The sequence below is a fragment of the Littorina saxatilis genome, linkage group LG5 (genome assembly GCF_037325665.1).
Source record: "Littorina saxatilis isolate snail1 linkage group LG5, US_GU_Lsax_2.0, whole genome shotgun sequence".
NCBI classification, from domain to species: Eukaryota; Metazoa; Mollusca; class Gastropoda; order Littorinimorpha; family Littorinidae; genus Littorina; species Littorina saxatilis.
Genome location: NC_090249.1, coordinates 22,493,375 through 22,511,082, shown reverse-complemented (window position 1 = coordinate 22,511,082; position 17,708 = coordinate 22,493,375). Strand labels below are relative to the sequence as shown.

Below are 17,708 nucleotides of genomic sequence, written 5' to 3'. Positions count from 1 at the left end.
AACGGAGATCACTGTCGAAGTCGGCCAATCTGCAATTATTTTCGTCTCGCGAACACGACTCGCAAACAACATATGGGAGATAACTTGTTTTGATAGATTCGCGTAGGACTTTCGCGTCCGGTCAGAGAGATAATTGGCAATAGCCGTTGAGCGATGTAATCAGAATGGCTAATACCTGTCCATTACACTGAATGCAGCCACTATCTGTTTTGATGTACGAAGTAGCCGTTCACGTTGAAATGGCTAATACTCGTCATTCGATCCAACTGTATTCAACGATGTATAAGGAGTGGGTGTTCACCTCAGCGACTTGATTTTAAACATGCTAATACACGTCACTCAAACACTAAGTGCCGTCTTTATAATTCGAGTTTTTCCCCTCAAAGGCTTTCAATGACATAAAGTCGATACTGTCACGTCGTCATAAGGCTTTTCTGTTTGCATTCTCTTTCATTGTGTCTTTTTATATTTAGTCAAGTTTTGACTAAATATTTTAACATCGAGGGGGAATCGAAACGAGGGTCGTGGTGTATGTGCGTGTGTGTGTGTGTGTGTGTGTGTGTGTGTGTGTGTGTGTCTGTGTGTCTGTGTGTGTGTGTGTGTGTGTGTAGAGCGATTCAGACTAAACTACTGGACCGATCTTTATGAAATTTGACATGAGAGTTCCTGGGTATGAAATCCCCGAACGTTTTTTTCATTTTTTTGATAAATGTCTTTGATGACGTCATATCCGGCTTTTCGTGAAAGTTGAGGCGGCACTGTCACGCCCTCATTTTTCAACCAAATTGGTTGAAATTTTGGTCAAGTAATCTTCGACGAAGCCCGGACTTCGGTATTGCATTTCAGCTTGGTGGCTTAAAAATTAATTAATGACTTTGGTCATTAAAAATCTGAAAATTGTAAAAAAAAATAAAAATGTATAAAACGATCCAAATTTACGTTTATCTTATTCTCCATCATTTGCTGATTCCCAAAACATATAAATATGTTATATTCGGATTAAAAACAAGCTCTGAAAATTAAATATATAAAAATTATTATCAAAATTAAATTGTCCAAATCAATTTAAAAACACTTTCATCTTATTCCTTGTTGGTTCCTGATTCCAAAAACATATAGATATGATATGTTTGGATTAAAAACACGCTCAGAAAGTTAAAACAAAGAGAGGTACAGAAAAGCGTGCTATCCTTCTTAGCGCAACTACTACCCCGCTCTTCTTGTCAATTTCACTGCCTTTGCCATGAGCGGTCGACTGACGATGCTACGAGTATACGGTCTTGCTGAAAAATGGCATTGCGTTCAGTTTCATTCTGTGACTTCGACAGCTACTTGACTAAATATTGTTTTTTCGCCTTACGCGACTTGTTTTTGTTCCTTTCAAGTCGATGCACTTGCGAGCGACTGAAAATTTGATTTTTTCTTCGGTGTGTGCAGATAATGGCTAAGTGTTTTGTCGAACACGTTTTTTACAGCTACTTGCCTTGTGTTCAGATCTGTGATATGGTCACGGTTCATATTGCTACAAATGAATGGTGTTTTTTTCACTTATATTTCTTTATACTATGACGTTTTACTATTTGCAAGACTCTCTGTTTACTGTTTTGTTGTTGCGTTTTTTGTTTCTTTTTTTCTGGGCGGGGGGGGGGGGGGGGGGGAGGGGGGCTTGGAGTCAGATAATTTGGAAGTAAGGATTATAGCTCAAGAAAATAAGTCATTGATCCCAAATGCATCCCCGGCAAAAACACCTTGATCACTTCTCTGTACTTGTTCATTTCAGACCACGAACGCAGTCTACTTCCCGAGGCATGCTGCAAGATTAAGGAGTGACTGACCTGGCCAAGTCATCAGATCCTGGCGCTATTAAAACAGTCTACATGGCATCCTCTTTTCTCTCACACAAATCGACGTTTTCAGCTCCGTAGTTTCCCAGCAAAGCTAACAGTGCTGTCTTTATGCCAAAGGACTGAGAAAGGAAAGCGTTTATGCTGTTGCTGCATTATGTGGTTGTGAGCGCAGTGTATTGCTGTGAAGCGAGTGGAAACTGTGAGTTCGTCGAAGATAATTGTAATAATCACTGTGTCCGAGTAGTCTTCGGTTGCAATTAGTGACAACACTATGAAAGCAGACCGGTGACAACGAATGCCTTCTTTGTTCAATACTAATTTGACAATAAGACCGTTCATTTTTCCAACGTGCGTCACTGTAACATAGTAACGAGGTTGTCAAAGTGGTTGACATAATGAATGAGATTGTACATCTCTCAGCGCCTGACGGGGAGTCATTTTTCACCAGCGGTCGTTGACTACTCTCCACATTTTCTTGTCATTCACTTCGTATTTTGCACGTGCAACTGTTAATTAGTATTTGCTCGCTGTAATGTACTTCTTTTTGGCTGGCTGAGTTCAGATTGTGGTATAAATTGTTGCCAAACCAGCCTTTTGAAGCACATTCACGGTTATTTCATTGAATACCTTCAGACCTGAATTCAGCCTTTTCCAGATCTGGGTTACCGAACTTTTGAAGCAAACTCTACAGTGTTGTGATTGTACATTTTCTCAAATCAGACTTTCAATTTGAACAAATCTGTGTTTTTAAACATTTTATGCAACTTTTCGGCGTTCCAAGCGTGTGTTTACCACATCAAAATGCCCTAGAGGCTCAGTGAAGAAAAAAACATTTCTCAGTTATGTGGTAGAGCAACATTTCGTGACTCAACCAAGTATGACGAGCTAAAACTCATCAGCAAATCTACGCGTATGACAATACAGAGCAAAATGAGCGCTCAGTATCTTTTGAATTTTGGCAACGAAACTGTGGGACCTGTAGAAATCCTCTCGGACAGTGAGCTGGCCGGTGAAACTCCGCTCACAGACGATGAGACACAGACAAAACAGAAAGAAGCGATGTACTACATCGTCGCAGTCATCACATTCTACGCTCTGACATTTCTGATTCTCTTCTGCAAATACGCACGATTCAAGAAGAAAGAACTAGACGACACGGTTCCATATTTCCCGCTTCCGCCAGACTCCAAGATGGCGGCAAAAATGGAGAGCGAGAACATGGCGTTGCGGAAGTATGGGTCACGTGACAATTACGGCAGCAGTGACGTCACGCCCAAAGTAATGCGGGCGAAAATAGTGCCCCATTGGTTATGCAGAAGGGAGACAACTAAAGCTTGTGATGTGTGATTGAAATGATGGTGAATGCGGAAAAAGCAAACGTTGATATGTTATATCTTTCGTGTTTAACTTTTTCTAATGGATAAAATCTGTGTTATGTCTGTGCTTTATTTTCCAACTTTACCGAAATCATTCTTGAAGTGATCGTTTAACAACGTTTGCTTGGACCAAACCGAGATCTTTACTCGTCATACACGGAGAAGACAATGACGTTCCTCTTCTCTCAGTCGTGTTGCTTCAAACGTCAAAAAGGCATGGCAGTTATTCCAAACGATGTCATGGTTGCTGCTATATTACAAATACCATTCTGCATAATGTTCTGCATTTGTAGCTTTTCAGAAACACAGCTAGCATCTCCTGAGCGAGACTTGACACGCGTTGTTGTATATATCCCGTTGTATCCCAGAGCGAAGTGCGACAGTAATTGCTCAGTTTACGCACTACGCTTCATCCGCTGTTAACTAATTCAAAAGTCAGGAGCTGCTGGTCTTATGGACATGACATTCATGAATACGGCTGTTACATTCAAAAAAAGGTTGCTTTTAAAAGATAGCGCTCTTAAGTTGTCAAAGTTTGTGCTCTGACAATACGACAGTATTTGATGATGGAAACTATTTTCATGTTTATCTGAATATACAAACAATATCTCTTCAGTTACATTCTTAAAGGCACGGAACTCTCGAATAATTGCATATGTTTGTCTTGTTCCACCAAACCAAAGAAAGTAACGGCTACATTAAAAGGCATGATGCGGCTTTGTTGTCATTTTATACGTCAAAGTCGAGAAGTAATCGATGGGAAACATGGCCTCGAAGAAGATGCTGATTAAACGTATACAATGTCCTAGTACGCTGATAACCTATGTTCACCATTCTTTTTATTTAGTAAGCCTACAGCATCATTGGCACTTCAGATTAAAACCGGCACGGTTGGCCTAGTGGTAAGGCGTCCGCCCCGTGATCGGGAGGTCGTGGGTTCGAACCCCGGCCGGGTCATACCTAAGACTTTAAAATTGGCAATCTAGTGGCTGCTCCGCCTGGCGTCTGGCATTATGGAGTTAATGCTAGGACTGGTTGGTCCGGTGTCAGAATAATGTGACTGGGTGAGACATGAAACCTGTGCTGCGACTTCTGTCTTGTGTGTGGCGCACGTTGTATGTCAAAGCAGCACCGCCCTGATATGGCTCTTCGTGGTCGGCTGGGCGTTAAGCAAACAAACAAACAAACTTCAGATTAAATGATTGGCATAGATACAGACGCATTTCATTGTTAATCAATTACGATGTTATGCTACTACCTGTATCCTGTAGCCACAGAAGTTGAAGAAATCAATATTTAGATTTTATAGAACTGTAATGCGATCGCAAAGATTTTAGTCCGGTGGCTGAGCATTAGTCCGGTGATGGTGGTGGTGGCGGGTGTGTGTGTGTGTGAGTGTATATGTGTTTGTGTTTGCATGTGTATGTGTGTGTGTGTGTGTGTGTGTGTCTGTGTCTGTGTGTATGTGTGGGTGTCTGTGTGCGTGTGTCTGTGTATGTCTGAGTGTGTCTGTGTGTCAGTGTGTGTCTGTGTGCGTGTGACCGCATCCGCTAGAACCATGAAAGCATATGATTTTCTTTAAATATTCAGATGATACGACAATGTTGTTTTGTAAATATGTTCAGCTGCTTAACCTAATTGTAACGCACATTTTGCGTGTGTGGTATAGGTTGGTTGGTTGTTTTGCTGCTTGGTTGTTTGATTGCTGATTTAATAAGGCAACCAAACAAAAAGGTCTAAGCACACTATTACGAAATCAATCATAACTGAAAGCAGCCCCCATGAAGCATTCCGTGTATAGATACATTTTAAGATTTGCGGTGGAACCGTGTCTAGGATCTGACAAACCGCAATCTCGAAATCAAATTTGCGGAGTCAGTTTTAGCTGACTGTGAGAAACAGTCCTAGAGCGAGCGACTGATTGATTGATTGATTGATTGCTTGACCGACCGACTGACTGACTGACTGACCCAACAGCTACTGAATAACAGCTATGCATAGTGCGTGATGAATGACTGATTCACGAACTGCCCACCTCATACATTGGTTAATTGTTAATTTGATTGGCTGACTGATTGACTGACTGACTGACTGACTAGCTGACTGACTGACTGGCTGTCTCATCGTCTCACTGACTGACTGATTTATTGACTGACTGACTGATTCACTGTTTGCATGATTAATTCAACGGCTAATGAATAACTGACAGAACTATTCACGAAGTGAGGGACAACAACTGATAATACCAACTTTTTTAAGGACGGTAAGTACATAAATAACGCTTGCGTTTCTGAATAATTACCAAAATGACAAGATATTCTGCTTTGCTCACTGATTACCTCATTCACTGGTCAAAGGCATGGCTGTCCAGTGCAAGACTGACCAAAGAATGTTGCTGTAGATGTTTTTCACAAGAAATGAAGACTTTTTTTCACAAGGCAGGTCATTCCGAAGTTCAAATGTCAATGTGTATGTATTTGCTTTCTAGATCAAAGAATGTTTTCTTATGTATGTGTTTTTTTTGTTTTGTTTTTTAATTGAGTGGAAAATGATTGAAGCGTGTGTGGGTGTGTGTGTGTGTGTGTGTCTTTGTGTGTGTGTGTGTGTTGTGTGTGTGTGTGTGTGTGTGTGGTGTGTGAGTGCGTGTGTGTGCGTACGTGCGTGCGTGTGTCTGTCTGTCTGCCTGTCTCTATGTGCGTGTGTGTGTGTGTGTGTGTGTGTGTGTGTGTGTGTGTGTGTGTGTGTGTGTGTGTGTGTGTGTGTGTGTGTGTGTGTGTGTGTGTGTGTGTGTGTGTGAATAGTACGATTTGAGAATGTTCGAACAAATCTAATTGCGTGAAGCAAATTTGCATACAGCTAGTAGTTAAGTTTGTGTGACAGAGAGGAAGTAAAAGCATATGCGTGTAACGCTGGAGAGACATGATTCTTCTCCAACCATCGTCAACGCGTGAAAATATGATTACAAACAAAAGGGAACTGTTTGTTTCTTCCATGTGTGAGGTCTAGGACTCATGGTTTTCGTTCACAAAATATGGAGAGAAAAAAGTTCACATTCTCACGCGAGCTACAAACTGCCATCATGCACGTCTGCTCTCACAACACGTGAAAACCTACGCCAAGCTTTAACAGTTTACAATCTTTCCACGCAGAACCGGAAGATATCATTTCCACTTTCATTATTAGTTCATCTCAAACGTCTTTATCGCCTAACCTTTGTTAAAATGGCAAAGAAAAACCAAGATCTATTTAATCGTGTCAACTTCAATTCTATAAAGGATTGATAAAATTCGATGCAGCAAGATGTTGTGTCAAGTTTTGAAAGGTGTGACACTATCTATACCGTCGATGTTTTCGCCAGAAGCCCAGTGAAAAGACGTGTTGCTGGTTGACCCACACCATTTCATCTGTGATCTAGTGAACCGATTTTCTCAGCGTGTCATGGAACTGTTCAACAAAGCCAGGGTTGTTGGTGGTACTTTCACTACGTATCCCTTTGTTTTCACTTGGGTGTTGTTTTTCTATTTCTTATCATATCACTCTGTTTTTCCTGAAAGTTTAATGTAACAGTTCTCTGTTCTTCGCATATACCCCCCCCCCCCCCCCCTCCGGAAAACAAAAAAGTGCTGCAAGATCGCAAATTTAGTTTTTATATCTGATTTTTTTCGGACTGCGAATAGCTAAAAAGAAAGAAAACTATAAGTATATTCCTCAATAACCCCACGTATTCCTAACCAGTGTTAATTAACACATTAAACGTGCTTCGTACAAAAACTATGTTCATGAATTACTTTGGATCGTCAAGTTCTCAAGGTAAAGAGAAAGAGACATGAATAAGTCACGCGATGCGACACGATTTGAAAGGGTATAGAGGGCTTTGTCTTGTCGTTCGTTACACTCACAGTGAGGCGGGCCCTCGGGCATTACACTCGAAGCTTGCTTTCCAAAAAAAGTGATGGAAGATTGTTGTGTTCTTATGTGTGAATAGCTTTGATCACTTCCACTGATGTTAAAGTTCTGAGTTGGACGGCAAACAAGACACATGTCCAAATCTACGGTGCAGTATCTAAACTTGTGTCACTCTCTCTCTCTCTCTCTCTCTCTCTCTCTCTCTCTCTCTCTCTCTCTCTCTCTCTCTCTCTTTACTACCCCCCCCCCCCTCTCTCTCTCTCTCTCTCTCTCTCTCTCTCTCTCTCTCTCTCTCTCTCTCTCTCTCTCTCTCTCTCTCTCTCTCTCTCTCTCTTATCCAATGGCTAGTTCAAAGGCCGTGCAATTGCATGAAAGCGATTCGCATTTAAATCTTTATTCTATCATACAAATTTGTCAAACTGCACTCTTAAAGATATTGCACGACTAGCTGCATAAACTCCGAACACAACATGTAAATGAATATTTTGTCCACAGTAACGAATGAAAGAGAGTGAGCGACAGAGGACGCAGGCAGACAGACAAACAGAGAAAGAGATACACAGAACGAACAGAAAGCCCAGAGACAGAGACAGAGAAAAGGAGGCATCAACGCACAGAGACAGCGGAAGACGCATCAACAACTACGGGGCCATGACAGTGTCGGTGCGGGTTTCTAAAACATTGGATTGTCAATCGAAGCACTCACACCGCTCGTCGCAGGTGTTTATAACGAACTTCTTCTGTCCTCTGCGCCACTTAATCTTGATGAAATGAGAGTGTCCGTTCTCCTCAGTTGTCCTGACGCCAACCACGTTTCTGCGCTTGTTCTTGAGGAAGGTGACCTGCTCCTGCGTGAGCTCCATGACGTGGGAGTGCAGACCCACAGGAGCGGGGTTGGAGGAGGAGGTGGCGAGGAGCACTCGCTCCACCTGGGGGTCCTCGGGCTGTGTGTCGTTGACGGTGATGCCGGGCGGGGTCTGGAAGTACTTGAGGTAGCGCTGCATGTTCATCACCACGTCGCGCAGCGCCTCCAGCTCCTTCCACACCGGGGAGCCCTCCGCGTGCACCGGCATGATGGGAAACCGCGTGCGCAGAACGCCCACGCCCTTGATCTCCGGAAGAAGAATGCTGATGCCCGATGCCTTCAAGGAGCGCACGTTGCCCTGGCGGTCCAGAACGCCTCGCGCGGAGTCCGCGCTGTCCGACCCGGCCTCGTCCCCGGAGAAGAACTCGATAGGCGTGCGGTAGAAGTCCTTGCTGTTAGTGCCGTCCAGGGTCTTCTCCGGGGTCTGGCGACCGTTGCGACCGTTGGCTTTCACCGCCGCTGAGTCCGCTCCGCTCTTGAATTCAATGTCAAAGGTGCTCCACTCGTGCAGAGGCGTCATGTAGACGATCTCCAGAGGGATGGCGTAGGAGACTCTCTTGGACACCGTCTGGCACGTCTTCTTCCTGCCCCTCTTCTTGCTCACCTCCACGGACACGGGGGCCACCTTGCTCTGCGTGGTGTCGGCCACGAACAGGTTCCTGTCGGCGAACCCTCGCTGCGATGTCCGGGACCCCATGGCGCCCTCCTCCCGCACGCGGTACCAGCGGTTGTAAAAGCCCGTGTTGAGAGGCCCGCTGTTGTCCACGCGGAACTTCATCAGGCCGAATATGTTGTCGGTGATGTCGGCCAGGTAGTTGTCCTTGCCGGGGATCTGACCCATCAGCTCGTCGATCTTCCAGAAGTTCACCGCGTCGTCCTTCTCAAGCGGGTTCACCTGGAAGCGGGCTGTCCGCGACTGGAGGTACTCCTCCCACGTGTGCTGACTAGGACAGACAATAGAATATTGGATCATTGCATGTATTTATTATGATATTATGGAATTTTCCGGCACTCAGCGATAATGGCATACGCGTATTCACGCCAGTACTGTTAATTGTCATGCTAAATATGTGTTCTTGCTTTAATTTATTTTTGTATTGTGTTCTGTTTGTATAGGTTACAACACGAGTGGTTTTTTATATGGCTTGTATTTCAGTCAAGACCCAGCGGATGAATATCATCGGGAGACACGAGCCTCTGGCGAGTGTCTCTCGATTGATATTCCCGCTGGGTCTTGACTGAAATACAAGCCATATAAAAAAACCACGAGTGTTGTAATCTGTATATCCCATTCTACCATCAAACACAAAGTGTAGACTACTAGCGGCACTGTTGCGATCTGTGCAGGGTAAAACTGTTGCCAGCGAGACTTAGCCCTTTTGCAACCTTAAACTAAGTGACCGTCGCTGAAAAAATAAAACGAATGAGTGCATCGATAAGTACGCGGTAACACTACTTTCAGACCATTTAAAAGCTTTAAGTAAAGGTTCATAAGTTGCAAGAAAGTAATGAAGTCGAATAGAAATTAATTTAGTTGAAGCGCACAATTCTTTTGTTTTGCGTTTCAGGTCGGCAGAACGGGCGAAACGGGTTTGGGACCCATTTGGCTTACTCGATTCAGAATTGATTCCACGTTGTGTTTCTCGAACGTGTGTAATTAGGCTTATTGACAGAGAAGCAAATCTTAGGGAACAAATATGTAGGTTTAGATTTAACCATTTGCTCCCTATTTGAAATGTATCTACGTGATAAACTGTTTTGCGAGTGTGTTTGCATGGATGAACTTAAACTGGTATGGGTGAGAGGAAAACGCGACCGACACGTCTGTCACCGCCGATTGATTGCATTTTGAAGGAATATGACTGGATTACGGAAAAATATGTGGACTTACTGCAGAGCCAGGCAAAAGAGTAGACTTGCTCGCAAAACACGTGAAACAGCCGATGTTTGATAGCTGAAGGCGCACACCGGCAAAACACACTACCGACAGATTCTCAAAAGTCGTCTGCTAACGATGCAAGGGGAGGGTACTCGTGTTTTTGTTTTGGTTCGCTACCATCTGGTTATCTTGTAAGTTGAATGTTCGTTTTTTTCGACCTGCATTGCTTTCATAATGAAAGAAACTTTTGCTTATTGCATCTCATACATCAGATCAGTTCTGAGATTCATTTTTGCGTGCAACTGATATGGTTTTCTGAGCCGTGCAATACGATTTTAGAACTTCATACAAATGTGTCACATTGTTCGGCGCGAGCGAGGTCAAAGGTCGGGAGGAAAGTAGTCCTTTGCCCAAATCGGAATCTGCACTATCATATATTTTTTGGAGTCCATGATGTATTTATTGAGCTATAAAAATACAACATATATACCCATACTGAAGTAACAGAGACAAAGAAGGGAGGTCATGGGATATATTTACTTATGTTTCTTAATCGATTCGCCTCAAATTTTGCCTGAGCTTGGGAAAATCTATGGCAAAGCCGTGCGCTGGTAGTGGATTCTACATGACAGACTTTGCTACTAGTCTGACAGATGCAACCTACCCAATTTCCAAACGGCAAACATTGTGGTGTTATAACCGAACTTAATCTTCGTTGATGGCATGAACAGATAGACCATTTATAGTTAGGAGTTTCATCGAAACTGTTCAATGGAATTGAACCACCATTGTATCATTTTCAATCAATCAATCAATATGAGGCTTATATCGCGCGTATTCCGTGGGTACAGTTCTAAGCGCAGGGATATATTTTTTTATTTTTTCATTTTTATGTTATGCAATTTATATCGCGCACATATTCAAGGCGCAGGGATTTATTTATGCCGTGTGAGATGGAATTTGTTTACACAATACATCACGCATTCACATCGGCCAGCAGATCGCAGTCATTTCGGCGCATATCCTACTTTTCATCTTAAGTGTGTACCACTTCTTACTTCCCTTTACTTTAAGGGGCACAGTTTGCTAGGTCACCAAAATGGATCGAAAGGCATGGCAAAGAGGGAAAATGGAAGCTACTTTTTGCCCCTTTAAAGACGAAAGGCACAACAAATAATTTTCACAAATGAAACTTTTATTTTTTATTTTTATGAACTAAAAATTCAAGTGGAGAGGGGATGAGAGACGTGAGGAGATGGCCGGGGTTGCGAGATGGGTGGGGAGTCTGGGCACGCGAGACAATATACTTCTTTTTGTGTGTGTGTGGGGGGGGGGGAGTATGGCAAAGAGAAAAAATCAAAAGTTTCTATGTGTCCCTTTAAACCTGTAATTTGAATTTTGAGTTGGGAATAATCAAGAAGAATCATTACATTTTTGAAGATTCCATTTTCCCTCTTTGCCATGCCTTTCGATCCATTTTGGTGACCTAGCCACCTAAGCATGGCAAAGAGGAAAAATCAAAAGTTTCTATGTATCCCTTTAAACCTGTAATTATAATTTTGAGTTGGGAATACTCAAGAAGAATCATTACATTTTTGAAGATAATAAATAATTTTTGTCTTTGAACATTTTAATTTCAATTTTGAGTTGAGAACAATAAAGAAGACATGTTCAATGTATGAAACGTATTACTTGTTGAGTTTGTATTCATTGGGCGGGGGTATGAATATCAATTTCAATTAAGATTTAGTATCATTGTATCAAAATATTGTTCCATTTACATACAGATATACACACAGACAGACGGACAAAGTGAATCCAGTATAACCCCTCCAACTTCATTGGGCTGGGGTATAAATATCAATATCACTTAAGATTTAGTATCATTGTATCAAAATATTGTTCCATATACATACAGACATACACACAGACAGATGGACAAAGTGAATCCAGTATACCCCCCTCCAACTTCGTTGGGTAGGGGTATACATATTATTGTTCCATATCTGACAACATTTCACGGGTGAAGCAAGGTACCTTTAGTAGAGTTTCAGAAAAATCATGTAAATTAGTAAGCTTTCAGAACAATCACGTATGAGGGCTTACATGATTACGATGAAATAAATAGTAGACTTTCAGAACAATCATGTAATAGTCACTTTTCAGAACAATCACGCGTGACACACGGGCACGCTGCACTGTGGGTGGGACGAACGGCAAGACCTGGTGAACCTGCTGTGTGAAATTACAGAATTAATGCATCAACACGCCAAAAAAGACCAATGAAGAAGGATGCTCACCGCCTTTAAAAATTGAGAGAGAAAAAAGAGAAGTAAGATACAAGAGAAGAAGAAAACAGTAAAGGAAGGGTTGAAGCAGACTGCATGCAACTGAGGTCAAACAAAACAAATGCGATCGAATGACCAAAGGAAAGTAAGCGCTCTAAATGCATACGACATGTGTAATGGATTAAGCGAGAGTTATACGGAACCAATCTCCTGGCACCTGAGAGAATAACAAGCATTGAAATGAACAAGCTACTTTCATCTTCAAAAAAATGCATAAACACACTTACTTGGTGAATGTTTAAAAATAATGAATAAACACACTTACTTGTTAAATGTAAAAAAAAATAAAAAAAAATAAAAAAAAGCATAAACACACTTACTTGGTGAGCCTGACGGCCAGGTTGTCGATGGGCTTGATGTGTGAGAGGGGCAGGGAGTCCTGAAGAGGGTGACACGGGAAGCGGTAGTTCCACTGCCCGAAGATGGACGCGCTTCCATTGAGCGACATGACCGTGGTGGGCAGGTAGGCAAAGTTCTCCTGGTTGTTCTTGTCGCCAGTCGCTGACGTGAACCTGAAGAAAAATCCAACATTTAGCATTTACGGAGCTTGAGATAAGACAATGATAAAACAAACCACAACGCCTTGAAACATATCTGATGCCAGAAGCAAAATTGAAAGAAAATGAAAGAAAATATGTAACAAAAACATTGATAAAGCGTATTGGATAAGTATCGCCGGATTGTCGAGCTTTCTTGCTCTTTTCTCCCTTTGTATATGATATTGCTGTAAAGTCCTGTGGACTCGATAGATTACACGTATACGCGCACGTGCACACACACGCACACACACACACACACACACACACACACACACACACACACCTATATGTATGCACCCACAGATACACACCGACACACACCGTCACACACACACACACACATACACATACACACACACAAACATACACACACACACACACACACACACTAACACACACACACACATGCACACACACACACACGCACGCACAAACGCACACACACACTTACACACACACACACACACACACGCACGCACACACACGTACACGGGTGCGTCTCAGAATCTCGTCCTCTGTTTGTGACATTATCACCAAAAGTAAAATCTTCCCAGAAAACGTTGATAATACTATTTACACACTTCTCAGGGTGTACCTTTTCAGTTTAAACAAGAAAAAATATAACATTGCCTTTAGTTTGCCATATATTGAGCATTATTTGGACCATGTGTGCAAAATCACCCGTGTAACATGGAAACAATAAAAGACAAAAAACTGCATTTATAAGGCTGAAAACGACTTTTATTCAGTTATTATTGTTGAATCACAAGCCATTATAGAGTTCAATATGAAATGACTACATGCAAACAACAAAATAATGTTTTTTTCAAAGTTCCATGCATTCGTCAAAATTTCAATACAAAAATGAAAATTAATTAATGATATCCTGATCAGAACATGTTGATACATGGCATTCATTCAGTCTTATTGACATTTAACCTTCACAATAGCATATATACAAAGATTTGTTGCTCTAAGACAAAAATAATGTTAGAAAGTTATCCCAAAAGAATGCAAAATGGTCACCGATGTAACATGGAAACATCACTTTTGTAACAAAGAAACGGTTATGCTTTTTCCCACAAACTTTACTAAATGAAGCTGATTTTGCAACCAGATTCTTCTCAGGTAAAATGCCAAACACTAAAACAGGAACAGAAAGAAAAAAAGCTGGACAAAATCAAGCAAACTTTGCCCCCAAAAAGAGAAACATTAATGAAAAGTTCATCACCGACGTAACTCGGAAACGAACAACCAGACATGTATTATAAGGTTTGACATGAAGAATGCAAATGTTCAAAAGTGGTTCATTCAATTGTTAAGACAATAAACCAAAGGCATTGGTTACATATAGAACAGTTGCCACTTGCAGTTAATTAATTTATTTTAAAAGAAATAATGCCCCCTGGCATTGAAGGTGGGGTCACGAATCATGGTTGCATCAGATGTAGGGACTAAGGAAATATCATCGATCCCTGGAAAGCAATAGTAGCTCCCCTCCGGTTTCCTTCGAAGGAACGTTACCACCAGTTCATCAGGTCGAATCTCTTGCACCTGAAACATGCAAGTACCTGCGATTTCAACTAAAGATTGATGCAATATGTGTACTAGTTTCACTAACATGAATTTGTTTAATGTCTATCAAGATTTTGATGCATCCACATTCACTGGCTAAAAACAAAATAAAGTAATTATTTTGTTCAGACTTACCATTCCATTGAACATACAACTTTTACAATTAAAGAAAACATTGACACTTACCGTTCCTTTAAATGGATTTCGGAAATTTAATTTTGATCATAATTTTTTATATTTTTAATTTTCAGAGCTTGTTTTTAATCCAAATATAACATATTTATATGTTTTTGGAATCAGGAAATGATGTGAAATAAGATGAACGTAAATTTGGATCGTTTTATATAAAAAAAAAATTATTACAATTTTCAGATTTTTAATGGCCAAAGTCATTAATTAATTTTTAAGCCACCAAGCTGAAATGCAATACCGAAGTCCGGCCTTCGTCGAAGATTGCTTTACACAAATTTCAATCAATTTAATTGAAAAATGAGGGTGTGACAGTGCCGCCTCAACTTTTACAAAAAGCCGGATATGACGTCATCAAAAGTATTTGTCGAAAAAAAGAAAAAAAACGTCCGGGGATATCATACCCAGGAACTCTCATGTCAAATTTCATAAAGATCGGTCAAGTAGTTTAGTCTGAATCGCTCTACACACACACACGCACAGACAAACAGACACATATGTACATACACACACATACACCACGACCCTCGTTTCCATTCCCCCTCTATGTTAAAACATTTAGTCAAGTTTTGACTACGTGAAATCGAAAGAAAAACTATTATTAACAAATGTTTAGCCTAATTTTTCACTTCATAGAATATCATAGCAGCAAAAACTCACCTTTTCTTAAGAACCTTGGGTGTTGATCACTGTCGTAACAAAATCACAGACTTCGGAAACATTCTCGAAATCTTTCTTCGCTGCTGGAACCTGAACTATTTCTCTCTGTAACTGCGCATGCGTAGTCACCCGCACCTCTAAGTCACTACGCGCAAAATAGTTCTAATCTTTCTTCAAAACTCTGAACATTATTTGCAAAACCGTTCACCATCGTAACGGAATTTTGAAGAAGCATGTCATATTGCGCAACTTTCAACTTAGTTTGCAGATGCAATTTTGAGAAAATAATACTTAAATAACATTTAACTTAGCGAGTTTCTATGCCCTTTCATGTCAAGATCGTGTTGAAGATGAATATGCAAATTCTAAAGTTCAAATTTAGGACTTGTTGCTGTTGCACGCGTGTGGAAACCTATGTTACGACAGTGATGGCAAACTTTCAAGCGATTAATTTTGTTTAAAAAAACAATTCTGTGGACAAAATAACATTTCAACTGTCAAGTACACTTAAACCAAACACACATAACAAAAATAGCAGTCCTTGGACATTCTAAACGATTCTTGTAGTGAGGTACAAAACTAGTTGATGGTTCATGTCACATGCAGATCAGACCTCCATTTTTCACGCATTTAATCATTTCTTTCGCAAAACAACCTTCATAATAATCATGCAAAATACTCAGTTTTGTTTGTACTATTTCTTTATTCATTTTACTTCTCAAAAATACCAATATCATGATTTAAAATTCAGTATGTTTCAATTGTGGGCTAATTTGATTATGGCACACACAAAAGGTTCAGTTTCTGAGACGCACCCACATACACACGTACAAACACACACACACATACACACGCACACATACATACACACACACACACACACACACGCACGCACACACGTACACACACACACTTACACACACACACACACACACACACACACACACACACACACACACACACACACACACACACACGCGCGCGCAGATACATTATTATGATACTTTTGACTGACTTTCTGTCCATCCCCTACCGAGATGTGGCCTTGGCCCCAAGAAGACCTCGATATTGTTCATCTGAGTGTCAAGTAGCTTCCACCACGAGTACAGACCACAAGATCAAACGTAATTTAAAAGAGTTTCGTCTTTGATTATCTTCGTCAGCTTCTGAGAATCTAGTCCTTTATCTTGTCTGTTTTGTTGAGCGCATGTCTTACGCCATCCCCTTGGAGGTAGTCTTCATGACCCCGCTGCAATCCTGGAACCCCTACAACATCGAGCACAAGGGCAACTACCACGCATCTGTTACAGCTAACGGTCGCGACGGAGGCACGAGCGCTGCCAAAGCCTACGACGGCACAGACAAAAAAAAATACTACCTGACTCCCCTCAGCTTCTTCCACGGCGACGAGGTAGCTTCAGACCCTGCTAACACCACCAGGAGTGCCACAGGGGTTCTGGACCGCCACGGCAACGTCAAGCTGAAGAAGTCTTCAGGGTTCCGAGTTCAGGGTTCAGAGTCCAGCTGCCTAACATCGAAGACGTGGGTGTTCTCCGGACTCGCTACCCCGTCATGCCGGTCAACATGGAGGGCAGCGGGATCTACAAGGAGCTGGAGGCCCTGAGAGACGTGGTGATGGATCTGGTTGGACACAAGAAGGTCATCGACAAGCCCCCAGCGGGCCTCAACAGCTACACCGCTTCTCCCAGCCACCACCATTAAACTACAACTACACCGCTTAGCCACCACCATTAAACTACAACTACACCGCTTCTTCCAGCAACCACCATTAAACTACAGCTGCACCGCTTCTCCCAGCTACCACCATTAAACTACAGCTACACCGCTTCTCCCACCCACCACCATTAAACTATAGCTACATCGCTTCTCCCAGCCACCACCATTAAACTACGTACAGCTACACCGCTTCTCCCAGCCACCACCATTAAACTACAGCTACATCGCTTCTCCCATCCACCACCATTAAACTACAGCTACACCGCTTCACCCTGCCACCACCATTAAACTACAGCTACATCGCTTCTCCCATCCACCACCATTAAACTACAGCTGCAACGCTTCTCCCAGCCACCACCATTAAACTACAGCTACACCGCTTCACCCAGCCACCACCACTAAACTACAGCTACACCGCTTCACCCAGCCACCAGCATTAAACTACAGCTACACCGCTTTTCCCTGCCACCACCATTAAATTACAGCTACACCGCTTCACCCAGCCACCACCATTAAACTACAGCTACACCGCTTCACCCAGCCACCACCACTAAACTACAGCTACACCGCTTCTCCCAGCCACCACCATTAAACTACAGCTACACCGCTTCACCCAGCCACCACCATTAAACTACAGCTACACCGCTTCTCCCAGCCACCACCATTAAACTACAGCTACACCGCTTCTCCCAGCCACCACCATTAAACTACAGCTACATCGCTTCCCCCATCCACCACCATTAAACTACAGTTACACCGCTTCTCCCAGCCACCACCATTAAACTAC

At 42.1% G+C, this 17,708-nt stretch overlaps 1 pseudogene; it reads left to right on the top strand.

Annotated features, from left to right (window-relative positions):
* Positions 1 to 16,391: 16,391 nt before the first annotated feature.
* On the top strand, positions 16,392 to 16,921 carry LOC138967705 (uncharacterized; annotated as a pseudogene).
* The last annotated feature ends 787 nt before the right edge of the window (positions 16,922 to 17,708 follow it).